Raw genomic sequence first — 27,079 nt, 5'->3', positions numbered from 1 at the left:
TTAAAAATTAGGATAATGATAACTACATAGCCAAAGTATTCTTAAATTCAAGGAATAATTATTCTAACTATATGAAAGAAGGAAAACAAACAAAATTAGAAGTATTTGTCTGTTAACTACATATTTAGTGATTATTTGGAAATTGAAAAGTGGCAAATGCCTAAAGCATCTTCTTAATATCTTTCTTGGGGCATTCTATACAGTTTGAACTGAAAGATCTCAACTTCATAATCTCACAAAAATTATATAAATTAAAATAAGATTCCTTCTTAATATAAAAAGTTTTGTTTGTTTTTCCTCCTGGGTGGAAAAAAAAAAATGATATTCTGAACACAACTTTGAAGTGCTGAAATTAAGTAATAACCAGTTCTTGTCCAGGAAGATTTTCTAAGATCGTTGTGAGAATGTTCTGTCTTTATTGGTCCTCCTAAGAAAATTAAAAGCTTTGATGTTCTGCTGAAAATAGCTGCTGGGATGACCATGGTGTGTCCCTTTACACTCTCAGTGCCCTCCATACTGAGATACCGTAGTGCCTAATGCACCATTTCCCTCCCTCTACCCTGTGCTGAAGCTCTCCTTGGATTAGGCATACATTCTCCTTCTAGGACCCTCATCCCTTTGTCCCCTTTATCTAATTCTTTCTCATCTTTAAGGTCGCATGTTAGAATTTGTAGCCGAGTATGTCTCTTTTCCCCAGTTTGATTAGGTGTCTCTCCGTGCATTCTTATCACATTTAAACTACTTGCTTCACTATGTTAAAATTCATTTGAAAACTTGTTTATTTCCATAATGCATCAAGCTTAAAATAGATTTTTAAGATAAATTTATGAAATAGACTACTGGACATTTCTCAGGCATGCCTCTCTTCATTGTTGTGTTAATTAAGCAAATAATTTTATTTTGTCTAAATTTCAACAAGGGGGTCATTTAATCCAAGGGTCCGTATTCTTTTCATGATATTATGCTACCTAATGAATGAATGAGTAAACAAATGAACAAATGCACAAGAAATAAACTATACTAAAATTTGTAATATAGACAGCCTCTTTCACATCAAAGAATATGATTCAAAATTTAAAGGATCCCCAAATCCTTTAAATTTTTCTAAATTGTCCACCCACATGTAGAAGGCACATTACTCTCCAAATGTGTCCTGCTAGCAAGATCCCACTTTTTGTCAGGTGACAATGGGGACAAAGAGAGTTCCTTCTTCCAAGTAGAACGTCAGATGGTTTTAGAGTCTATCAAAAATAAACCTACGTAGAAAAAAGCAAATAAGGCTGAGCACAGTGGCTCATGCCTGTAATCCCAGCACTTTAGTAGTCCGAGGTGGGTGGATAGGCAGGCGGATTGCTTGAGCCCAGGAGTTGGAGACCAGCCTAGGCAATGTGACAAAATGCCGTCTATACAAAATACAACAACAACAACAAAATGGCGGGGCATAGTGGTCAATGCCTGTAGTCCCAGCTACTCAGGAGGCTGAGATGGGAGAAAGACTTGAGCTGGAGGAGGTCAAGGCTGCAGTGAGCTGTGATTTCACCACTGTACTCCAGCCTAGGCAACAGTGGGACCCTATCTCTAAATAAATTAGTAAATGCCAAAAACCTAATGAATCTCCCTTACTATTGGCAATGAGGGCAACTTCTAAGAATGTGTATTACCTGTCTCTTTTATTGTTTTTCATTTTAAGCTTTCTACTATGTTCTAACAGTGTTACCACTATTTTCCAGAATATAAGCTGGCTTTTTCACTGTTTTCTAGATGGAGACCCTATAATGTATACTTCTGAGTCTATAAGTTAATAGTAAAATCAGTGATGAAATAATCTTAGCTCATAGATGACCTTGGAATATGAAGGTATAGAAAGGGTATGTTGTTAGAGTTTTGTTTTTATTTTTATTTGTTGCCATATCAACCCTGCTAGATATTGCTTGGAACCCTGCATTCTTTAAAAATGCAGAGCCTCACAATCAACTTTAGATTCTAGCCAATAAAGTCCTCAAATCCCTTCATTTCTGATATAAAACTTCCTATTTGAAAAATAGCATCTGCTTTCCCATGTCACCAGTGTCATGACATAGATCCCCATGGAGAGGATCCTGTGGAGATGACACCAGGAGGTGGGAGCTGTTGTAAAAGAGCAGTAGGGGACAGTGACAGAGACAGTATTAAAAGTAGAATGCTGCTGACTTGAATCCCAGTCTATGTTGGAGCAAATGGTCCCCTTAGGGTTAATCAACAGAGTAAATGTCTATTCATGCTGAATATGTGAAGAGAAAGAGGACAGGGGATTTTATTTTCCAAAGTAGAAATTGACAAAGTACAAGAATTATTATCTATCTTCTTTCAAAAATACCACTAGAGGATTGATGCTTGATTGTGCTAATCGTCCTTGATTTTTCTTGTTTTGAATTGAATTTAGAAATAACACTAAGGATGATTTGCACTTTTATCTTCTTACAGGAATTGCCCAAACTCCGTAGTCTGGCATTCAAAGGACCTTTATAATCTTGTGGCAATGTATGTTTGATTTTGAACTCTTCTTACTCTCTACGTAAACTCTTTTACTGGCTGAGGTGGCCGCCTTGCTGCTCTTAAAGCTTTCTTCATATTGTTGCACCAACTGAATTGCAATCCTTTTCCCAGCTCATAGGAGCCCATCCATTTTTCGGGGTAAGGACTGTGGTTGGTCACTGTTATACATACAATGTCTGACCCACACTATGGGTCCAGTATATATTTGTTGAATAGATGAATACTTGCTGAATACTCTTGGAGTTCAGATTCATTCCTTATGTCTAGAATATTATGGAGTGCAGTCAAAGGCATCAGAATCCTATGGATTCTTTCTCTCAATGGAATGAAAGCACAGCATTTTATTAAAAGAATATTGCCAAAGTCTCCTTATGCACTAATTTTCCACTTAATAGTGATACAGACCTTCAGAAAAATATCCTAGTCTATTCAAAAAGGGGATGAGAAGAGCTATACTGAGCTAGGGAACTTTCTAATTGATGAGAAGGCCAGTTTACCTTGGGCTACTTAGATTTTTTGTATTAGGTAACTCTATGATAGAGCATTGACTTTGGAATCAGACCTGATGTGTGCTGCGCTACCTTCCAGGTATGTGACCCTGGTGAGTGACTCAATGGCTCTGTGTCTCATTTTTCCATCTTTGAGATATAGTTGCTATGTGTATTCTGGAAATAATGTTAGTAAAATTGTTTAGCACATTGTCTAGCACATAATAGGTATTCAGTAAATGTCTGTGGCTCCTACTTTCTAGGGACACAGAGTAAAGTGTCTGTTTTAAACATTGTGTTAACATTGTATTATGGTTACGTATTAATCTATTTCATACTGCCATAAGGAACTGCCTGAGACTGGGCAAATACTTGGTAATTTATAAAGAAAAGAGGTTTAATTGACTCACAGTTTAGCATATCTGGGGAGGCCTCAGGAAATTTAAAATCATGGTAGAAGGTGAAGGGGAAGCAAGGCAGCTTCATAGGGCAGCAGGAAGGAGAAGTGCCAAGTGAAGCGGGGAGAGCCCCACACAAATCCATCAAATCTTGTGAGAACTCACTATCATGCCAACAGCACTGGGGAAACCGCCCCAATGATTCAATGACCTCCTCCTAGTCTCCCTTGACACGTGGGGATCATAAGGATTATGGGGATTACAATTCTAGGTGAGATTTGGGTGGGGACACAAAGCCTAGCATATCAGTGATATAATGATATAATATATTTAATGTCTAAAATGTAAACCTTTAAAGAACATAGAAATTCTATAATCCAACAACTGAATCCTATACAGAAGAAGGCTTAGAGAGTTGAAGTAACAGATTAATCTATGGCAGTCTATTGTGATATGTCATATTTCATTTTATCTTTTATTATACACTTGAAAAGTACACACACACAGTTTTTGACTCAGAGTAAACCTCAATGAAACTGCACAAAAATTCTTTTTAGGAATATTTGTTTAAGGGTATCTATGGTATTTGACTTAAAGCTTAGCAGACTATTTTAGATCTTATATTATCAAAGATGAAATGTGATTATAACTTAAAACAGGAATAAACCAGAATAGATTCCCTAGTTGTCTATAAATATCAGAAAGAGAGCTCATAGAAAAAAAAAAATAATGGAACTACAGTGGACGTTGGCCAATTTTGATTGATTCTGGTGTCTAGGGTTTTAAAAATTTTTCGGAACCACTACAGTGTAAGTGGAATGGAATTTAAAGGTTTGCCCAGTTAAAACTTCTGATAACAGAATTTTCTTACCACCTCTTAAAGGCCAAACCTTTCAGATTATGGCTAACCCAGAGAAGTTAGAAAATATGCTTTGTGGCCTCATGTGACCATAAGCCATATTGCAACAGGTGATGGAAATTTCAATCCTAGCTCAGATGGGTAAAATTAGAGCAAAATCTGTATACATTTAAAAATTGGAAAGTTGTAATAACTACAATAGCTAGTGCTTACAGAGTATTCTTTTTCTCGGACAAATTATTTTATTTAAGCTCCACAACAATCCCAGTGAGGTAGCATTATCATTCCCATCTTAGACATGTAGAAATTTAGGCCCCAGAACTTAAGTTGCTCAAGGTCTTACAGCTAATAAGAGATGGAACCAGTGCTTGAACCAGGCACTCTGATTCTAGAATCTGAACTCAGCTCTTTTATGAAACTAAACCACGTCATAGGTCCTTTCCAATGCATGTCTCTTCTCATATCACTATAAGCAATCAGCATCTCATGACAAACAGCAAGGGACATGAGTAGGAGAGGCCAGAGTCTTGACTGCTAATGTGCTGTTTGATCCATCACGGTTTGGAGAATTGTCCTGAAAGGCCTCATTTTATCTTTTCATGTTATATACTTGGTGCCCATGAGCACCAGTAGAAGTGTGAAGGTAGGTACAAAAAGTATTATTGGTTATTTCACCCATTTCCACTGCAATAGATCATAAAAACACTAAAATCAAATGATACCACATTTTATTTGAGGGATTTGAGGGGAGGGGTATTGAAGAGAGAAAGTAGCATACATAGCATATATTAAGACAAAGTGAAATATTGATTTTTACAGTGATACTATGTAACTGTTAGGAAATGCACAATAAGAGTTATATAAACCTTGCTGGATGGTTTGCCGATGGCCAACTCAGGCCTTCCTCTGTCTTCCTACTTATAGCTCTCAGAATAACTGTAGAATGAGCTGGAAATATAACAACCTGAGATAAGGCGAAACTGTCAGGGATAGCCTAGGAAGCTCTGTTTCTGTCTCTCCTAGAAAAAGATGTCCTATAAGACTTTAGCTCAGCAAATCACAGTGGCCCTGGGTATAAACCCAGTGCAATAGGCTCTCAGGGTCCCTCAGCTCCAGTATCACAAGAGACATGCACAGATGAAATTCCCTCTGCCCTGGGCAGCTTTCATGAGCCTTTGGGAACCAGCTCTCCATGAATCCTAGGTTTTTGTTGTCCCTTGCTCCCTATCTGTAAGTAATAAAGCTGCTTCACCTAACTTGTTGTGTGAGCATTCTGTCTCACCAAACTCGTGCAAGTGGACTGATGCCCCTGCTTGATATTGGCAAGGTGTTTAGAGTTTTTTCTTGTGGTAGATACTAGTGGATGTATCTTCACAGACCTTCTTCACAAGCCAGAAGATCTAGTAATCAGATCTCTTTTGTGTAACTAGGGAATCCATAAAAACAACCCTAATTCCAATGAAAACCAGATTTATTGTAGGAAGGTCAGTAAGTGTTTATTAACATTGGGAGAAAATAAGTAGGACAAGAAAGATGTGCCCAGAAAGATAAACCCCAGTGAATGAATAGGAAGGCCCCTCATAAACACTTAGTGTAGAGATTGGTAGGGGGAATAAAAGGTTTTCACCTGTTAGGAAAAGGGATATAAGGATAAAACTGGAGACACTGAAGACATCCAGCTAATGTTCTGTTAATACGGCCCCTAGAGTGGTGTTCTTATTATTTTTCAAGGGAAGAAGTCAGTTTTCAATTTCCTTAGGCACATTCCAGGACCTAGTTTGCTGAGGCCACATAGGATTATGCAATTGTGAATAGTGGATTTAGAGGGACAAGGAATAGCTCATATGAATACAATTAGGTGAATTAAACTTGTTCCTAATGAATGGTAACCAGTAAGCATAGCTAGATAGTCCAGAATACAGTATCCTATGATAAATCATGTTTAGCTTGGGTTCATAAAGACAACATATAGGCATAGGGAAACCCATTCTCCTGGAATATCCTGCTTTCACTTTGAGTTATTCCCCTGTGTCCCTGGAGACAGCCTGTGAGCATGGAGTCAGAGCGGAGCTGTGATTTTTGATTTGTTGTTCAAAGTAAGCCTCTAGCAATGATTGGAAAATATTGGAAGCAGGAGGTAAAAGTCAAGCAGTATTTTTTGTTGTAATGAGATGGCTGGAGTTCAGAAAATGATGCCTACTTAGTGGTTAAAAGGAGGAGCCACATATATTATAGGATAGTGGTTAAGTATCCAGTATCTGGAATAAGATTTCATCGTTCAAATTCTTACTCAGTCACTTGTTATGTGACCTTAGTCAAGTTAGTTTTTTTATTTGCAAAACATGAATAATGATAGTACTTACCTCACAGGGGTATTGTGAGAGTTATGTAAGTGATTACACGTACAGTTCTCAGAACTATTCCTTGTACATCAAATATCAGCTTTTCTTATTATATAGGCTAACCAAGTCAACCATGGATGGCGGAAAGACTTTTAAATGAAAACATCTGTAAAAACACTAGGCAAGAAGGGTATCCTAAATTATTTCACTGGGAGATGACATGAATCTGGGTTCCCTTGCCAGGCTGCAGAGAGATGAGCAGTCCATTCTGTCCCAAGCCTTGGGGCTAAGTCTTCTGCTATGAGTTTTACTTCTCAATGTGTTTTCCCCATTGCAGTTAGAGAAATGTTTTTACAAAATCCAAATTTGATTATGTCACTCCTTTGGTTAAACCATCTAGTGACTCGTGATTTATTTTTATAAAAATAACCAAAAACATAATATTACCTGTAAGTAGATTATATAATTTATCACTCAAAGCAGGACTCTTTACGAATTAAAGGGGCACAATTATTACTCATACCAGGACAATAACTATAACCCAGGACTACCCGCAAGCAAAGAGGGTCATCTGTTCATCCTATCTACAAGTCCCTGTGTGAATATATGATCTGGTCCGTGCCTTTTTTATGCCAGCCTCATTTCAGATCACTTTCCTTCTTGGGCCTTGGTTTTCAGCCACACTATTTTTCTTTCAGTTTCTTTCAATATTCTTCTTCCTGCCTTTGTATATGTTTTTTTTATCCCACCCAACTTCCCCTTTGCTTGGCTAACTCCTTTTTCTGTAAATGTCTTCTCATTTCCCTTTGTTAGACAAGCTTCCTTGACTCTCACAGACTAGATAAGGTTTCAAGAAGAATGCTCTCTTTACTTTGCTTATTTGTCCTTCATATTTCATATAACAGTTTTAAATATTATGTTTGTATCTTTATTCAATCATTACTTGTTTATTCTGGCTAAGTTATGAGCTCCTATCTGCTTTGCTCACTCTGCTTTGTACCCCAGTGTGGTATCTAGCACAATGTAAGCGTGCAATGTTGAATGGGAGCATATTATGTTTGCCTCAGTAACTAAGGTGGAGCAAAACTGGAATGTGACTGTCATCCTTAGATTCAACTCTGCAGAGCCAGAAGGACAGAGGCAAAGGATTACTTAGAGTTAAAGTAGTGACTCTCCACAACTAGGTATGAGGTCTGGGTAGTGGCAACTGCTTCTCTTATTAAAACATGGTGGCAGCTGATGGCCATGTGACAAACTATGATGGGCTAATGTCATTGTATTGTACTTGCCAATATTCACATATACTCTGTCTTCTGAGAAACTCAAACTGAAGAGATTTTAATAGAAAATACATTGAGTCTACAATATGCATTGTTACCTTTCTCTGTTATTAAATATACTTTCTCCTGGTTTGCCATAGTGTATCATTTGTCTGTTTTTCTAGTACATTTCTCTGTTGAGAAACCAGTTAGAGCTGATGAATACTTCCCCATAGGGAAATTGTAAGTTAAATCATTATAGGGAAGCTGTTATACATTAACCTAAAATTATTTTATCTTTTAAGGAAATTGAGCCCTAAAATTATTAGTTTGCTTTGTGTTGACTGCAGAGAATGCCTTTTATTTAATTCTATCTTAAGCGGGTTTGTTCTTTAAATTCTAATATCATTCTTGTTATGCAGGGAAAAAAGAAGCACTTCCAGTACTATTCACAGAAATCCTGTATATTTTACTAAGAAATCAAGCCAAGAAAATTACTTCACTTTTTATTTTTTTTTGTCACTAAAAAAGTGAAAGTTGAATGCTACCACACAATGCTGCAAATGTAATGTTTCTGGGAAGTCTGATGGGAGTTATTTACAAAAATATTTACCTTGTCTTCTGGGAGACTATTTCTTCCCTTGATTATTTTTGACTTCTCACCTATTACACCTTAAACTTCCTCAGAGGGTAGTAGTTGAATGACACGTTCTCTTTGGAAATCACAATGTCAGTAGAACATGTGAAGAAAAAACAAAACAAACAAACAAAAAACAAGAAAACCACCACCACTTTGCTAAGGCAGCTAAGTTTTCAAATGCTGGAGGGACAGTTATGAAGCTAGAGTACTCACTAAATTAGGACCAGCTATTTCAGAACAAAGGAAAGTAATCAGTTATGCTTGGGGACTGTGCACTTGGTCCACTTTCTTTTCTTATAGATTTCATGTTATTGTCTCAAACAGTTACACCATTCTCAAGAGTCACCTCCCAGAATGCACAAATCTTATTTCAAATGGTAGCTGCCTTTTGCAGCCAGAACTTTTATTAAAAAACAAAACAACAACTAAAATAAACTGATTTTTTTTGTTGTTTAAATGTATAACTGGATCTGCCTACATCTTAAATGCCACATCTCTGCCTTATAGGTCTTTTTCATTGAATTCCAAGTTCTTTCTCACAACAGGAAAAAGTAGGCGCATGATAGTATTTCCATATGTCAGAAATATAGTACTATATATAATGTTTTGTTTTTGAAATAAATTCCAAATTATTGATACATTTAGCTAATTCCAATGTTTCCATGCTAGTTTTATCATAAGGACTAAGTATAGTCTTCTACTAAAAAACACATTTATTTGGAAACATTGATGTAAATTGGAGAGGAAAATAATTCATCCTATACTTTCTATATCACTGTCCCTTATTAATGCATAAATTAATCAGAATCATGACTGATTCTGTCACTTTATCAATAGTGCCACCAGCACTCTGTACCTTGACAACAGTAACACCCAATTCATAACTGAATGAAAAATGGACTTTCAGTGCCCATAAAAGTCTCTCGTGCATTCTCTCTTTCTTGGAGATTAGAACAATTCTGTTTGTTGACATTATGTAAAATCCATAAAATCTATATATTTGTTAGTTGAAAGGAATATAGATTTCTTTAAAATTCAACTCATAAATAAATTCACGTACATCTTTTCATTTACCTATAAGAGAAATCTATTCTGGGTTGAGCAATACTACAAATTGCTAAAACTGGTGCAGTGTTTTCTAAGCTATAAAGATTTTTCACAGACAATAGCACACATATTATCATCTTCATAATTTTCATAATCATAACTAGTATCAGTGTAGGCTTACTATGTAACTAGCCTTGTTTTAAGCAGTTTACATGAGTTAACATGTTTAATTCCTCAACAACACCACAAATTGAGTTCTAACACTTTTCTTTTAAAAGCAAGGTATCTGAGACACAGAAAGAGTAAACTAATGTTCTAAGATGACTCAGTTTAGATTAATGATCTAGCATTTTTAATAACTTTCCAGTTGAGACGCTGGAAATGGTAGAAACTAAAAGACTTCCAACTCTGAGGAAATTGTGGTAGAAATGGAAGCAGTATAACCTATGATTGAACTTAACTGATGTAGGTGATTGAGATTGTATTTGAAGAGACACAATGCTTAAAGAAATAAAAGAAACCCAGACATAAAAACTGAGGCTTTTGTGGAGATACATAAATACATAGGTCCTTGGAAAACAAATGAAGTAATATAACTACATATAATTTGTTAACATATATAAAGCATAGGAAAATGGAAATACAGTGTGTACCTACGTGTACATTTCTCCATGTGAAATTTATTGTGTGCTTTTACTTTACATAATCTGTGGAAAGTATAGAACATGATCCCTACCCTGGAGGGATAATGAGGGGTCACTTTATACTTCAGGGAAGAGACTATAAACACTATGAATGTCTTATACTTGCATGAACTTGCATGAAACTACATATTTTCAGAGATGTTTCATAAATTATTTCACTTTAACTTTGTTTAATAGCTATATAAAAATCCTTCTTTTTCCCAGCACTTTGGGAGGCCAAGGCAGGCGGGTCACGAGGTCAGGAGATTGAGACCATCCTGGCTAACACGGTGAAACTCCATCTCTACTAAAAATACAAAAAATTACGCGGGCATGGTGGTGGGCGACTGTACTCCCAGCTACTCGGGAGGCTGAGGCAGGAGAATGGCGTGAACCCAGGAAGCGGAGCTTGCAGTGAGTCCAGATCATGCCACTGCACTCCTGCCTGGGTGACAGAGTGAGACTCTGTCTCAAAAAAAAAAAAAAAATTCCTTCTTTTACAGATGAGTAAACAGCGGCTGGAAGAGGTGATATGACTCACCCAAAATTGACAGTTAGTAATAAATATATTACGGAGAAGAAAATAAAGATAACGAAAGAGGTATGAACAAGATGCTTTGTGACTATCAAGAGGTGAAGATGGAGACATTGGGGAAGCCTTCATGGAAGGGGTGATAGTTAAATTGACCATCGCGGGATTCATTGCTATAGGGAGAGAAGGAACATGAGCATTGAAATTTTAGGACAGATGAGGCCAGAAACTGTCAATATATTTGCAAAACAACAATCAGTGTAACTTTACTAAACTTTTGGTAAAGACTAAAGAATGGAAGAAGATATAATCAGCAGAATAAAACCAGACTGTGGAGAACTTAGAATGTTTAAGAATGTAAGTTCTAATCTAACAAAAATCGCTGGAAGATTTTTCTTTTCCTTTCCTTTTCCTTTTCCTTTTCCTTTCCTTTCCTTTCTTTTCAGAAGGAGTCTTGCTCTGTCACCCAGGCTAGAGTGCAGTGGTATGATCTCAGCGCACTACAACCTCTGCCTCCCGGATCCAAGTGATTCTCCTGCCTCAGCCTCCTGTGTAGCTAAGATTGCAGGCACGAACCACCAGGTCCAGCTAATTTTTTGTATTTTTTGTAGTGACGGGGTTTCACCATGTTGGTCAGGCTCCTGTTGAACTCCTGACCTCAAGTGATCCACCCACCTGGGCCTCTGAAAGAGATTTTTCTTTAATCAGAAATATGACATGAAAATAATTTTAAATTGAAAAATTAACCTGGAACTCTTGAATAGTATAAACTAGAAAAGAGGAAAAATTCATCTTCATCCAACCCAAGTTAGTTGCTTCTCAAATGTTAACGTTCCTATGGTTTACCTGAAGATGTACTCTTTTTCGTAAAAAAAAAAAAAAAGCAGATTTGAATCAGTAGGTCTCTGATGAGGGCTGAAATTCTAAATTCCTAACAAGCTCACAGCTGGTGTAATACTTTTGCTGCTGACCTGCAGTAGTTAAGTGGCAAGGAGGTAGATCATTCCCTGTTCATGTCTCTGAAAATAGAGTGTAGAGAGCTTTCTTTTCTCTGTAGAGTGAATAGAGTCTTACACCTCCAATTCCTAAGGATGTTTCCTTGACTCGAAGCTTGAGTCTTGAAAGCTAATTTTTTAATTAAAATCTTCACAGAAAGAGACAAAAATAATAGAGATTTAACTTACAAATCTAAGCTCAGAAGGCATTCTATGGATCAGAAGAGACTTATGTTGTGGAATAGACACAGAGGACTTTAGATGTCAATGTACCCCACAACCAACAGAGGTTCATACTACCGTCCCCAATTTTCTGTCCTCCCAGTAGACAGCACGCGCCTCACGGTCAACCATTATAACCTGTTATTCAGATCCTGACCCAGCCCATTCTTCCTGCCTTCTTGATTCATCAGCCCAGGTTCACAGTAGACAACAAGATAAAAATCATTATCATCAAAATATCACCCATACTAGCTCTCCATACATGTAACATTTTCTATCCCAGTCATTGAACCTCCATATTTCTGATAAAGAAGGCAATATATTTGTCCTCCAAAATATGAACTTGTGATGCCACACCAAAGATACTTTAATAATCATATTTTGTATCTTCTGGTTACAATGTTTGTCATTCTCTTTTCTTACTCAAATATCTGTTCCTTGAATTCATCTCTCTTTTTAAACATTAGATCTGTCCATACCAAACTAAAACAAGGGCAGAAACTGAAACAGAGAATTCTAAGGCCCCAAAGAAAAATCTGACAATATCCCGTTGAATCTAAGAGGGTCACTATGGCACACCACAATTCTTCTAAAATTTTAACATTTATAAGAATCACCTGGGATCCTTTTAATAATACAATTGCTAGACCATACCCCAGAGATTCCAATTCACTGATATAGGAAAGGATCTAGGCATCTGTATCTTAAGTATCTCCTCCGCTTACTCTAAGTCTTGTGGTCTTAGGTTTTCCACTAAAAAGCACAGATACAGTCTAAATAATCCAGAGATGTGTGTACGTATTTGATCTCAATCACAAATTAGCCAAGTAACATTGGACAAGGCCCTTGATCTATTTGGGTCATAGCTTCACATCTAATTAATTTTTAAATATCCATTTCAGCTCTTTTTTATGATTGTAGAAATATCTATTAACCCAACATACAATGAATGCCAAAGGAAAGCATTCCAAATGTAGTAGAATAAATATAATGCATAGTAGAAAAAATAATTCTCCAATTGGAGAATTAGGGAGTAAACAAAAGAGAGACAAAGATGCAGGGATAAAAAAAAACTTTCTCATTCATAAGTCAAGGTTATATTCAGCATCCTGAACACTTAATGTAACTGCTTTTTGTTACTTCCTTTTGTAGAACTGAGCTATCAGGTGTTTTTCATACTATTTGATATTCTTTTTGTCCGATTTGTTCCTGGATGTAGGAGCCAGTGTGCTACAGGGGAAGAATGTTCTCATGCACAGTCCGAGATCAGATCATTTGTATTGGTTAATTCCAGCTCAGGAAGAGTTAGGGTTGTTTCTTTGGGGTGACAGATTCCTTTGGCAGAACAGGTCAAATTTTGCTGCAGTAAATTATCGTATGCTCTCATCAGTACGCCTTCTTCCTTGGTAACTTTCATAGTATGTAGAAGTAGCCTCTGAATTATGCTAATGAATTATTACCTCCTGCCCAGAATTGCATGCACACGTCTTCAATGCAGCTGCTTGCATGCAGTGGAAATGAGAAAATATTATGAAATAATTATCTTCAGAATAAGTTTGAAAATTTATGAAATTAAATCCTATTTATTCATTAACATTTGAAAAACCAGAAATATCTTTCCATCTGCTTTTGATGAAATCAACCCTTTATTCAGTTCAATATTACCACAAATTAGTCTGCTTGCTTTCATAGCCTTTTCACACTCTCCATTTCCTTCAACTCTTAGAAGTGATGCTCACTATAGCTTAAAGACAATGCTCTCTGCTGATGAAACAACTGCAAATTACAGATAGACAATACAGGAACATTTAATAAGCTGAATAGAAGGATTTACAATATGCATCTATGCATGGCTGTCTGAACACTTTTGCTTAGATTTCATATTTTACTTTCTATGGCTGGTTTGATGGAAGTCTTAAGAGAATAATACCACTTTGTAGCTTTTCATGATTACTATTGTACTCTGTTACAAACTGTATATTCTTCATTGAGATATGCTAAACAGTTTTTTCTTTTTTAATAATGGCAAAAATCTCCTTTTATACAGTGTTCAGAATGAAAATTAATATTAATATTGTTCTCCTCTGGGTTAGTAAAATGAATTTCAATAACTTCAACCAACTGTGGAAGAGAAAAGATTTTGAAATAAATGGATAAGATTTGGGCACAGGTTCTAAAAGTGTTTAGCTGATAATGATTTACACTGAAGGTACTTTTATTAATAAAAAAAGAAATTGATGAAATCAAGTGAGTTTAGTTACTTCTACTAACTTTGTTATATTAAAATGGGAATTGCTCACATAACAGTGGAATTTCTTCTCACATATTAAAAAGTGTTTGAGAGACCATCCTGGCTAACATGGTGAAACCCCGTCTGTACTAAAAATACAAAAAATTAGCCAGGCGTGGTGGCGGGCGCCTGTAGTACCAGCTACTCGGGATGCTTAGGCAGGAGAATGGCGTGAACCCGGGAGTTGGAGGTTGCAGTGAGCCGAGATCATGCCACTGCCCTCCAGCCTGGGAGGCAGAGCAAGGCTCCGTCTCAAAAAAAAGTGTTTGAGTAAGAATGGACTTCCATCAAGGCAGTTCTTCATTTTTTGAATAGGACAGGGTTGATTTCATTTCCCGTATTTTGTTTCTTTTTTTTTCCAACCAATTAATGTCAAGACAACTACAGTTGGTACAACATCTTTCATAGTTTGCTTTTATTTTTTCTCTGTATGCTAGTTGTAAGAGTTTAACATTTTAGCAACATATTCAGCTAAATATAAGACTCTTAAGCAATCATAGTAGTTGGTAGTTTTCCATCTTAACAAAAGATTAGTTCTGAAAAAGTTATTCGATATCCTGGAATTATGTAGTTATTCTGTCCAAGACTTTGAACATGCGTGTTATAGAAGTCATTTTCATTCTGTCTGGCATGTCTACCAGATACCCTTATTTTCATGAGCTTTGTCATATAACATGTGTGTAATATGTATGCGTAATGACCAATAACAACGAATCCCTTATAATCTCCAATGATGTGAACCAGCAATCATACATACATATATATATATATACACATACACACACACACACACAGACACACACACACACAACCAGAGTATAATCAATCTATCTATCTATCTATAGTTGTTGTTCTGTTGATTATACTCTGGTTTTATATATATACATATATATATATTTTGTTCTGTTGATTATACTCTGGTTCTTTGCATTTACTTTATTTCTCCATTTTATTATCCTCACAGTAAACTTTTCTGACTTGATGTTTCCCTTTTGTAACCTACTTCGGCACAGTGCTGCTACTTACTAATTGTCCCAAGTCCCTACTGGTTAGGTTGGCAGTGACCATGGCTGATAGTTCAATCCTCAGCAGGTGGCACTGCCTGAGCTTCTAAAGGCAATAGTGTTTGGGTTTTTGTTCAATAATTTTTTATTCTCTTATTGATACATGATCTCACTATGTTGCCCAAGCTGGTCTCAATCTCCTGGCCTCAAGTGATCCTCCTGCCTTGGACTCACAAAGTACTAGAATTACAGGTGTGAGTCACCATGCCCAGCCATCAGTGTTTGTTAAGTGAATGGATAAAGGATTGTTCTTCGTGGCTTAAAAAAAAATCAGTGGTTTCACATTTCTTACAGAATATAATTCAAATTCATTACCATGACCTCAAGGTCTTTTTCAACTGGCTACACAACGTGTCTCATTCATCTCTCACTAATCTTTCCTCATATCTTACAAACAATATACATAAGAGACTTTCAACTTACTTTTCTCTAACAACACACATGACAGTTGATATTCATGGGCATGGCACACTTCTGTAAGCACAACCTCTGACACAGACAGAGAGCGTGATTTACAGAACACGACTCATAACATCACCTTTACGTCTCTCACTCGGTTATCTTATTAGAATGCCAATGAGTTAAGTGGGTGTTATTGTAGTGAGCACTTTAAACTCACTCTAATTTATTTTATTTAAAAATTAAGAAAATTCAGTGTACTTTAATTATTACTTTTAAGATATTGTTGTTGAAATATCATTCCATTGAGACTCCATGTTTGAGAACTCTTTTTAATAATAATAGTTAACATGGTTTACTTACCTTCCAAATATTGGGATTTTGTTAGATATTTTATATGTATTACATTTTCAAAAATCTGTGATGTAAATAACACTATTATTCTCATTTTATAGAAGGTAACATTTAAGTGCAAGGAGCTTACATAATTTACTCAGGGTTACACTTCTATTCAGTTTATATGTTTTTCAATTAAATATTTGTTTTAAAGTACTAAAGATGTTTCTCAAAAATTCAGGAAACAGCAGATGCTGGAGAGGATGTGGAGAAATAGGAATGCTTTTACACTGTTGGTGAGAATGTAAATTAGTTCAACCATTGTGGAAGACAGTGTGGCAATTCCTCAAGGATCCAGAACCAGAAATACCATTTGACCCAGCAATCCCATTACTGGGTATATACCCAAAGGATTATAAATCATTCTACTATAAAGACACGTGCACACATATGTTTATTGCAGCACTCTTCATAATAGCAAAGACTTGGAACCAACCCAAATGCCCATCAATGATAGACTGGATAAAGAAAATGTGGCACATATATACAATGGAATACTATGCAGCCACAAAAAAGAATGAATTCATGTCCATTGCAGGGACACGGATAAAGGTGGAAACCATCATTCTCAGCAAACAGGAACAGGAACAGAAAACCAAACATGACATTGTTTTCACCCATCAGTGGGAGTTGAACAATGAGAACACATGGACACAGGGAGGGGAACATCACACACCAGGGTCTGTCGGCGGATGGGGGAGAGAGAGCATTAGGACAAATACCTAATGCACATGGGGCTTAAAACCTAGGTGATGGGTTGATAGGTGCAGCAAACCACCACGGTACATGTATACCTATGTAACAAACCTGCACATTCTGCACATGTATCCCAGAACTATAAAATAAAAAATAAAATAAAATATGTTTGTCAAACTACTTCCATTCCCTGTCTCCCATTTTATACCTTGAGGCTGACACATAACATACATAGACACATTTATACACACATATGCACTCACGCTAAATTTTACGGCCTTTGGTACAAACTATTTAAGAGTTCTGTGATATTGTTATAAATAAGAAAAAAAAATTTTAAAGTACTTCTTGGCTGGGCATGGTGGCTTAAGTCTATAATCTCAGCATTTGGGAGTCTGAGGTGGAAGGATCACTTGAGTCCAGGAGTGCAAAACCAGCATGGACAACATAGTGGCACCCTGTCTCTACAACAAATAAATAAAATGAAAATAAAGTATTTCCTTAATAGAGTAGATATGATTAGATAGGTAAGTATGTAACAGGCACACTTGAACCTAACACAGGAGAGTTTGGTTTAGATGTTGTTTTTGCTAATAATGCTTTAAGCATTGCCTTATGCCAAGGCTCAAAGGGAGCATCCCATTTTTAAAAATTTAATACCAAATTGAATTCCATGTTCACCAAATTGGTCAGACCAAAGCCTGTTGGTTTTGTTTCACACAGGAATGTGCTGCCTTCAGCCTTTGCTCTGTAAGCAAACTGTGCCTGATTTGATATGCGTTATGTGGTTAAATAACGTTTTTGCATCAAAGGTCCTATATAAAACTTGGTGATACCTCCCTAAATGTAGCTGTCACTCCTTTAAAATATTTTTTAAATGATTCCACTGCTTTACCTTACATGTATAGAAAGTGGAATTTCACACACACACACACAGACAGACACACACCACACACATGCATACACAAGCAGAGTATATTTTTACAAATGTGGTTCAGTGATCCTTTCCTTGATGAAGATACTTCATGACTCTTCCAACTTTTCCTTAAGATGCTGTAAAAAGTAAACATCTTCTGAGTAAACCTCTTGCTGAATCTGATCCTTTATTTCGGAAACTTAGTAACTGCCCTCTGCATTTGAATGAATGTAGCTAAAGGACCCTACTGGATAGCACACACTGCTGCAGAAACAACCATTTACATTTTTATTTGTCTTTCATTATAATCAAACACAATATTTTTTAGTTGGTATAAACAACCAATGTATTAAGGAAAGGATAAACATATACAGCAAAGTTTACATTTAAAATATAGAATGTCAAATGACTTCTCTTCTTAACAGGCTTGATGATGCTAAAAAATAGAAGAATGGATATGAAGACAATGTTATGACTTTGATAAAAAATATCAGAGTCTGGGCATGGTGGCTAATGCCTGTAATCCCAACACTTTGGGAGGTCGAGTTGGGTGGATCACCTGAGGTCGGGGGTTCGAGACCATCCTGACCAACATGGAGAAATCCCGTCTCTACTAAAAATACAAAATTTTCTGGGCGTGGTGGCGCATGCCTGTAATCCTAGCTAATAGGGAGGCTGAGACAGGAGAATTGCTTGAACCCGGAAGGTAGAGGTTGCAGTGAGTCGAGATCGCCCCATTGCATTCCAGCCTGGGCAACAAGAGTGAAACGCCGTCTAAAAAATAAAAGGAAAAATTATCAGAAAGGAAAAAGTTAATGAGAGATTCTTATTTATGATTTGATGAGTGAAAATGAACAAACAAATATTAGGGAGAAGATAAATGGCCCTAAGCCCAGGATCACACTGGTATCCAGAAGAACCCAAGCAAACAAACTAGTTTGACAACTTTGAAAAAGTGTGGCCAGCACTGGAAGATAAATAAAAAGGGAAAAAATAATATAGAAAGGATTTCCTTCCAAATGGCAGGATAGATTCTGTTTTTTCATTTTTCTTTTCTTTTCTTTTCTTTTCTTTTTTTTTTTTTTTTTTTTTTTTTTGAGGCAGTGTCTTGCTCTGCCTCCCAGGCTGGAGTGCGGTGACGCGATCTTGGATCAGTGCAACTTCCGCCTCCTGGGTTCAAGAGATTCTTGTGCCTCAGCCTCCTCAGTAGCTGGAATTACAGGCATGTGCCACCACACCCAGCTAATTTTTGTATTTTTAGTACAGATGAGATTTCATCGTATTGGCCAGGATGGTCTCAAACTTCTGGCCACAAGTGATCCATCCACCTCAACTTCCCAAAGTGCTGGGATTACAGGTGTGAGCCACTGCGCTTGGCCTAGATTCTTATTAGATTAGAATGCCATGATCAGTTTTTGAGAGATGGAGAATTGGAGAATAATTAAGAATGCAGATTTTAATGCCTTAATATTTGGAAAATAAGAGAGCTTAAGACAGGGTTTCTCAACCTCAGCCTTATTGACATTTTAGACTGGATAATTATTTGTTTTGGAAGCTATGAATTATAAATACTTGGCAGCATCTATGGCTTCTCCTTACCAGTTTCCAATAGCACCCCCACTTCCCCAGTTATAATAATCTACAGTGTCTCAAGACATTGCCAAACATTCTTTGGGGAAATGAAATATCTCCTAGTTCATAATCCCTGGCTTAAAGTTACTATAATCATTAATTTAGGCAGGAGGTGAAGGAGAAACTGTGGATTATAATGGATTATTATATAGAATATATCATTAACTTTTTTCATTCCACCAAAGCTCAAATGAGAAGCAAACTAGATTTTTAAAAATTGTATAATTAGCTCTTTTGAGAATGTGCAATGCCTTTCAATTTATAGATTTCTCAACAGGTATCTATAGTAAGTACAATTCTGAGGTTAAAATATTGCCTGTTAGTAAAGAAGGTTTTTGAAAAATGTTGACATTGTATCTACAGTATTTGATTATTTTCTTTATGTTAATCCTTTATGAAATAAATATTGAGGACTTCAAACATACTCTAACATTAATAAGGAAATAGATAATACGCAGGTACCACCACTCAGATTTAACAATACCTGGTCCTATTAACTTCAGATATTTTTTCTTTCTTAGGATTTACGTTCGTTTCATTTGTTTTCTAATCTTGTAGTTAGAGTGTCTTCTTGCCCATCCTAATAAGTACTTTTCCTGCCCAGGGGTAATCAATTACCTGTAGATATTCTTTCTGTGTATGTTTTTATTGTACACTTTAGCTAGGTCTGTTTGCATCCATGATAGCACATAGTGTTGAGTTCTTGGTGGCTTTGTGTGTTTTTACTTAAATAGCATCTCTCTGTGTTTATCTTTTAGATTTTTATTTTTCATTCAATTCATATGTGCAAGATTTATTCACGTTGGCATGTATAAATATTTGCACAGTAGGTACAATAAAATGCTGTGAAGCAATTAAAGTAAATGAGCAGACTTAAGCACTTATAAACAGCACAGCTACAGACAAAATAGGGACAGTGTACAGCACTGTTTAAACACAAGTGTTTAGTTCACTTATATCCTAAACTTGGCATCTAAATCAAGGCATGAAAATTCCAGAGTTGAAAATGTTTCATCTGTCATGACCCAAAGAGTACAGGAAGAACTGAAACATAGTCAGAAAATTATTCAGCCTCTTTTTGTTTTTCACGGGAAAAACATTGGCTTCCTAGAGTCTGAGAGAGTGCCTGTGTGGGTAGAAAAGCCTGACCCTTCTCATGGGAGTAGAGGCCTGATGAGCCTTTCAAATGGCTTACCTGGATTTTAAAAGAGAACTCATGAGAAAACCGCTAGGAAAAAACCCTTTACTCAACAGCAGGCTGTGTGTGACTCTATACAGCAGCTTATTTCTGAGCTAGGCTGTCTTTGTTAGGTACAGCCTACGTATGAAGCCCATGGGTAGCAAGCACAGGGTTTCTGAGAGCTGGAGACCTTGGTGGTTGGAAGGGGCCATACGCAGAAAGTAGTGTGGGGCTTAGAGGAATTTAGCATATTGTGACCATAGCTCCAGTGAAAGTGGCCACTACAGGAGGCAGAAATAATGCTGAGAGGGAAGAAACATGCCCTATGGTCATGACTGAAGGCCCTACTAGCTCTGCCCAGGAGTCCAAGATAAAAGATTTGGACAACAAGAGCAGGGGTTCTTGAGCCTGACACCTGGAGGAGGCTAGGGGTCCAGTGTGTCCACCAATGGACATTTGAGTGACAGGGTTTTGTTGTGTTGCTTTTTCTTTGGTTAGTACTCCTTGATTGAAAGTCCTCAGGCTGGCAGGACCTGGGAAAGCATCTGAAATTTATGAAAGCAAGGAGTGTGTATCTATGTTTTGGTGAGCATTTCTTTAGACCTAGTAACTTGTTTAATGTTAAAGTTCTTTGAAAAATTAATACTTGATTTAAAGCTCAGCAGAACTGAAAGGTCCAAGAAGATTCCAACATCCGTTTCCCATATGCTGAGTAGATAATTCTTTGTCTGTATTTTTGTATCAAGAAAGAACACAATCTCAAGATTTTTAAATTTAAGACTTGTGTCTCCTGAAATAAAATTTGGATGCTGTGTTAGTTTTAGTTCACTACCAAAGCAGAATCTGAGGCTCTGAGGCAATGACTTGCAGGCTGGTGGTTTATTTAGGATGTGGCTTTAAGGAAAAGGAGGAAGGGTATGAGAGAGTGAAAAATAGAAGAAAAGTCAAAACAAATATGCATTATCAAGTTGGATATGAGCTAAATTCTACCACAGCCTCTCTTGATGCATTATAGGATTACCCACAGAAAATGTCAACCTATGGGCTCCTTCCCTATGGGTGGAGGGTTGTTAACTTCATCCCACTCCCAGGTTGTACATGTCTGATGCTCAGCAGGTGCTTGCAAGAATCTCATGCACCAGAGAAGACCCAGGTGGAAAAACTAGAGATGCCCGGTACAATTGAATTGAGGAGCTCTCCAGTTGTACCTGCACTAAGCAGGGTGCCATGGCAGTGGCAGGGGCAAACCCTGAACTCAGGAGATGTGACAGGGGGCACAAGAAGTATTCTAAGACAGATATGGAATTTTCAAGATTTAATTTACAGATCAACTTCAAGTTATAAAGATGTGATTCTCAATTTTGGCCAAAGGTCAAATATGAATAGATATCAAATTTTAGGTTTATCAAATTTTAGGTTTGAGAAAAACTGTATGTTGAAAAACACTGTTTTCTTCCTTAGTCTAAAATGGTCTTTACAAAAGAATTGACAGTAGATAACTTTTAGTTGGAGACATTCTTAAATTGCACTGATTTTTGGGTTTGGAGGGAGCAGATAGTGGTGATGGTATTGTTAATTAAAGAAACTATTAAGGAAGATAGCATTTTATAGGAAAGATTTGAATAGGCTTATCAGTAATAATTTGTGCATAGTTGGCAATCAGACTCCAAAGGAATAAAGTAGATGTTATCGCACACTAAAGGCATTCAGATGCTGAGTCTATCAAATTATTATCAGAAATGCTATAAGTGAGATAAGCCCATAACTGTAAAGACAAAGTGTTACAGTGATATTCTGAAAATTCAACTTTCAACAGGTAGATTGAAAGAATTACAGTTTTGTTTTTTTTTCCCAGAAGGCACCTGTGACCCAAGTTATATAGTTTAAAATGCAGATGGATGTATTATAATGCCCCACCTGCTGTCCTATCTAATTTAAAAGTAGTCTAACACAATTCATCAGGGAAGAAAAGAGAAAACAGGAAAAGAAATAAAATGAGCTTCTTCTTCTACATTTAAATAGTGCTGAATAATGATCCTGTTTTGTTGCTAACCCAGCAAGTACGCTGATCAATATTGTGCAAAGCCAAATGTAGTAGACTCAAAGCCAAATGCTATTTCAGAATACTTCATCATTTTTGCCAGCCTCGTGCAGTGTTCAAAATGGGAAATATTTCATATGATCTCAGATATAACAAAGTTCTTCTTGAGCTTGAAGTATAACTGAGAATTCCAAGAAAAATGAAAAGTCTGGGGAATTTATCCCAAACTTAACATCAAAAAAGACAAAAGTAGGTATCTACATTTTTATGCATAACTATTTCCTTTATTTTTAATAAAGTATAAATTAAACCAATATTTAGTTTTTTTGCTTTTAGTTTTAGAGGAATGATCATACATAGTTATACTTTAAAACAGCACCAATTAAAAATCTTGTTATGGTCAACTTTGAATTAGATTAAACACTGGCATTATAAGCATAGTATTTAAATTATCTTTGTTAAACCTTTGGCAAAATGTATCATGCCTATGCCTAAACTGATCTTCTCTTAAAATAAAGAACATAATTTTTTTCAGTTATTGTATTTTATCACACCAATATATGCAAGTATATATGTATGGAATACAATTCTCCTCTTTCACATTATAATATAATGCTAATTACATTTTATCTCATCATCAACTTCTTTTTTCTCCATGATGACTTTCTATCTGATTTTCAACTGAAAATTTTGTTTTTAAGTTTATATTTAGTGTGTTAAAAAGACTTTTAAAACATTAAATAAATGTTAGTAATTCTGAGAGACTGAAAATCTATCACAGAAATATTTTTCAAGGGAATAGTTAGTGTCAGGTAGAAATGAACTGAATCTGAGAATTTCTCGAATCTTTTTGATGTATCTTTTCTCTTTGGGCATTCCTACTCATTTAGTATCTTCATTAATTTAGGGGATTCATTATGTTATCTCCTTTAAGGAAAATAAAACATGACTTAATTTCCAAAGGATTGAAGTAATATTATTTTATAAAAATTGGTAGATAGATTTTTTTTTTTTTGCTTTGCTTCTATTTAGGTGTTTTATTCAAGTAGCATCACTACTAAGATTCTATTCTATTGGGAAATGCCAATTTTCTAGATTGTTGACAAGAACATTAGAATAGGATATTTAAGAAACTGAAAGTATTTTAAATAGCATGAGAACAGAGAGAATATCATTCTGAGTAAGTACCATTTTCCATCCAGCCTAGCATTCAGACTGAGGAAGACATCAAATAATTTAAGAGTTTTTTCGAATATCAAGCTAAAAATTCATAGGTGTTCCTTAAAGCACCCATAACATTCTAGGTCAATTATCTTGACTGTTCTCAACAAATACTTCCAAACCCATTTACATTTCAGAAGTTGTTATTATTATTCCACATCTTCTAACTGGGAGCAATTTCCATGTGTTTTCATCTTTCATTGTTAAAAATTAAGAATCTTTATTAACAAGACCTCTGGCACATCCCTCAGGGCCTAAAACACTGAAGATCTGAATTGGTTTTCTTCTGTGTATATGCTTGAAAGATAGGTGTTTTTGCTTTTGCTCATTTTTTAGTGGATTAGGGAGGAAAAGAGGTCCTGTTTTAAAAGTTTGCCTAAACCGTCCCCTGTACATCAATCAAGTTCTGTTTAACTGGGGTGATCTGGAAGGGTTGTCTTTGAAATTTATACCTAAAACTTTTGCTAATCCCTCAAGCCTCTGCTTGCTTATATGTATAAAGACTCTACAGATCAGTGAGTATTAATAGCTACTGGTATGTTGGAGAAGTTTCCAGAAGAAAAATAAATTTAGTCTTTCTTGGCAACTCCCTTTTAAGGTGAAAAGGATTAACAACAAGCAGTTTTAACACATTCATTAGAAAATATGGTGTATCCTGAGATAATACAACAGAGACCTTCTAGAGAACTTTTAAATCCTTGTGAAAATTTACTGATCACTGATTTTTTCCACTGGAAGCACCAATAGTGTAAGAATAAGTCTGAAATCCATTTCTGTTGATATGTGTAAGCCCTTTATTGAAGGTTCAAAAAATTGCATGAATTAGTGTCTAAAATATTTAGCATATTGTCAGTTACTACATTTTCATCATCATCATTATCAACATCATGTCTAACATTTTTTGAAGAGTTACTACAAATTAAGCACAATTCTAAGCACTCTGCACACATTAAATTAACTTTTTAAATCTTTATGAAAACCCTATAAATACTCCTATATTCATAATACATAGATAATGTTCTTAAAATTAATTATACTTAAAATAGATGATAAATTTGTAGATAAATATTAGATAGCTAGATAGATATTAGATACCCGATATCACAGAAATATCAAAGTAAACTATAATATCAAATAATGTATTTATTTTCTAGGCTATGGCAATGACAGCAAAGAGCTTCTAGCCATAGAGGCTTCCTCAGTTTCACCTGTATTTTGTAGAATGGACTGTATTTCTATGACATGTAGGATGACATAGTGAACAATAGAGAAGAAGGTTTGCAAAGCTAATAGCAGTAATTCTTATGTAAAGCAATTTCTCTCTCTCCTTCCGTTACCACCCTCTATCCACTGGATTCCTATGGCATTCCAAGACCCAAGACTAAAGGTGCATAAACTGGTAAGGCTTAGAGGACATTTGGGTTTGGAAGTTAATTCCTATGATGATTCTCAGAAAGACTGATTCCTAAGATTTGGTGAAATAAAATGTGTGTTTTCTTAGAAAATGATAATATTTGAGTTTAATAGCAAAAGATCAAACAATTTGAAAGTGCACCCTATGTCAAAAAGACATGTTTCTGAATTAAAATGTAGTAAAAGTCTTATGAAGAATCTGAGACTGGGCATGGTGACTCATGCCTGTAATCACAGTAATTTGAGAGGCTGAGGCAGGAGAATTGCTTGAAGCCAGGAGTTTGAGACCAGCCTGGACATGGTGAGACTTCATTCCTACCAAAAAAAAAAAATTAATAATCAAAAATATTAGCTGGATATAGTGGTGCATGCCTGTAGTCCCGGCTACTCAGGAGGCTGAGGCAGGAGGATCACTTGAGCACAGGTGGTAAAGCCTGCAGTGAGGTGTGATCACACCACTGCACTCCAGCCTGTGAGAGTCTGGGGGAAAAAGTTAAAAAAGGAAAAGAAAGGAATGGAAAAGAAGGAAATAAAATTTGTGTAAGAGTAAGTGGATTAAAAAATATTAATACTTACATTATAGACCACTCATTCAGGTTGCACCTATAAAAATGCTTTTAAAATATATATGGAAAGTGATAAGATGCAGTAGAGATATCCAGTTGCATATCTATGTCATAAAATATCAATGACAAATGGCATACTGCAAAAAGATGGCTTTCTTTGTTAACAGTTTGATCTTTTACAAGATTAACAAAGCAGTGAGTATATTTACTATTCTAAAGTTAACTGCGATCAATAATAGTATGATTGGTAAACTATCAATGTTCTTGGGAAAACGTGACAATTGTCATGGTGAAGACTGTTAGAGATTATAAGAGTTTTCCATTTTTAGTTTGCAAAAGTCATGTTAGGGATAGGCTATAATACACCTTTCTGAGCTACGCTAGCTATTTCAGCAAGTGGTAGATGTTAGTCACCTAGTGTCATTTTTATTATGTTCTGAGTGGTTATGTAAGGAAAAATGGGTGGGGAGGATTTTGAATAAGTGACCTCTCTTTGAGGCTAAATTATACTTAAACCATCTCAGAAATATAGGTGATTAAACAATCTATTTCAAAATATTCTCAACTCTAATATGTAGTAAAAATAGGAGGACAAACTGGTGATTTCTTTCATGTCAAGCAACTACAAATTATCAAGCATTTCTTAAGTGCCTACTTTATGCTAAGAAATTAATGTAGCTGAAAACATTTGATTATTCTTCATCCTTCTTTTTCCAACTGAGTAATAGCTCCTTAACTTTTTCTCATTTAAATAACTTAAACATATACAATAAAATATCATACTTTACATGAATATTTTCTTCCAACCCTGTGTTTTATATTTAACCATAGTTAATTATTTTGCCTTTAAATGCCTTTAGATGGTGCAATTTGTTCTGACTGCCTTAGCTTTTCTCTTCGGTCACACAGCTGGAGTGGAACATGAAGACTCCATGGAGCACGTCTCTCTGGGTGAACGTTTTTAAAAAAATCACAACTAGTAGGCAAAAAGCCATTTCCTCTAGTCAGGCTGTGGTTATCTTGATCTAGCATGACAAATTGGTGTTCCCAGAGTGGCTGCAAAGTAATCAGACTGTGACAAATGGTTTACTTATAGCAATTTGTTTCCATTTTACTGAAAATTTCTACAGTCTTAAAAAAATAAAAAGATTTTTAATGGTATTTGAACATTGTTAAAAGTGAACTGCTTGAAATGGTCAAAGCTGGAATCTAGAATCATTATGCTTTCCCATAAGATATGACCAGAAACGTGACTTCCTAGGTCA

The sequence above is a fragment of the Trachypithecus francoisi genome, unplaced genomic scaffold, assembly GCF_009764315.1.
Source record: "Trachypithecus francoisi isolate TF-2019V2 unplaced genomic scaffold, Tfra_2.0 Lachesis_group13, whole genome shotgun sequence".
Lineage (NCBI taxonomy): Eukaryota > Metazoa > Chordata > Mammalia > Primates > Cercopithecidae > Trachypithecus > Trachypithecus francoisi.
This window is presented reverse-complemented; position numbering follows the sequence as displayed.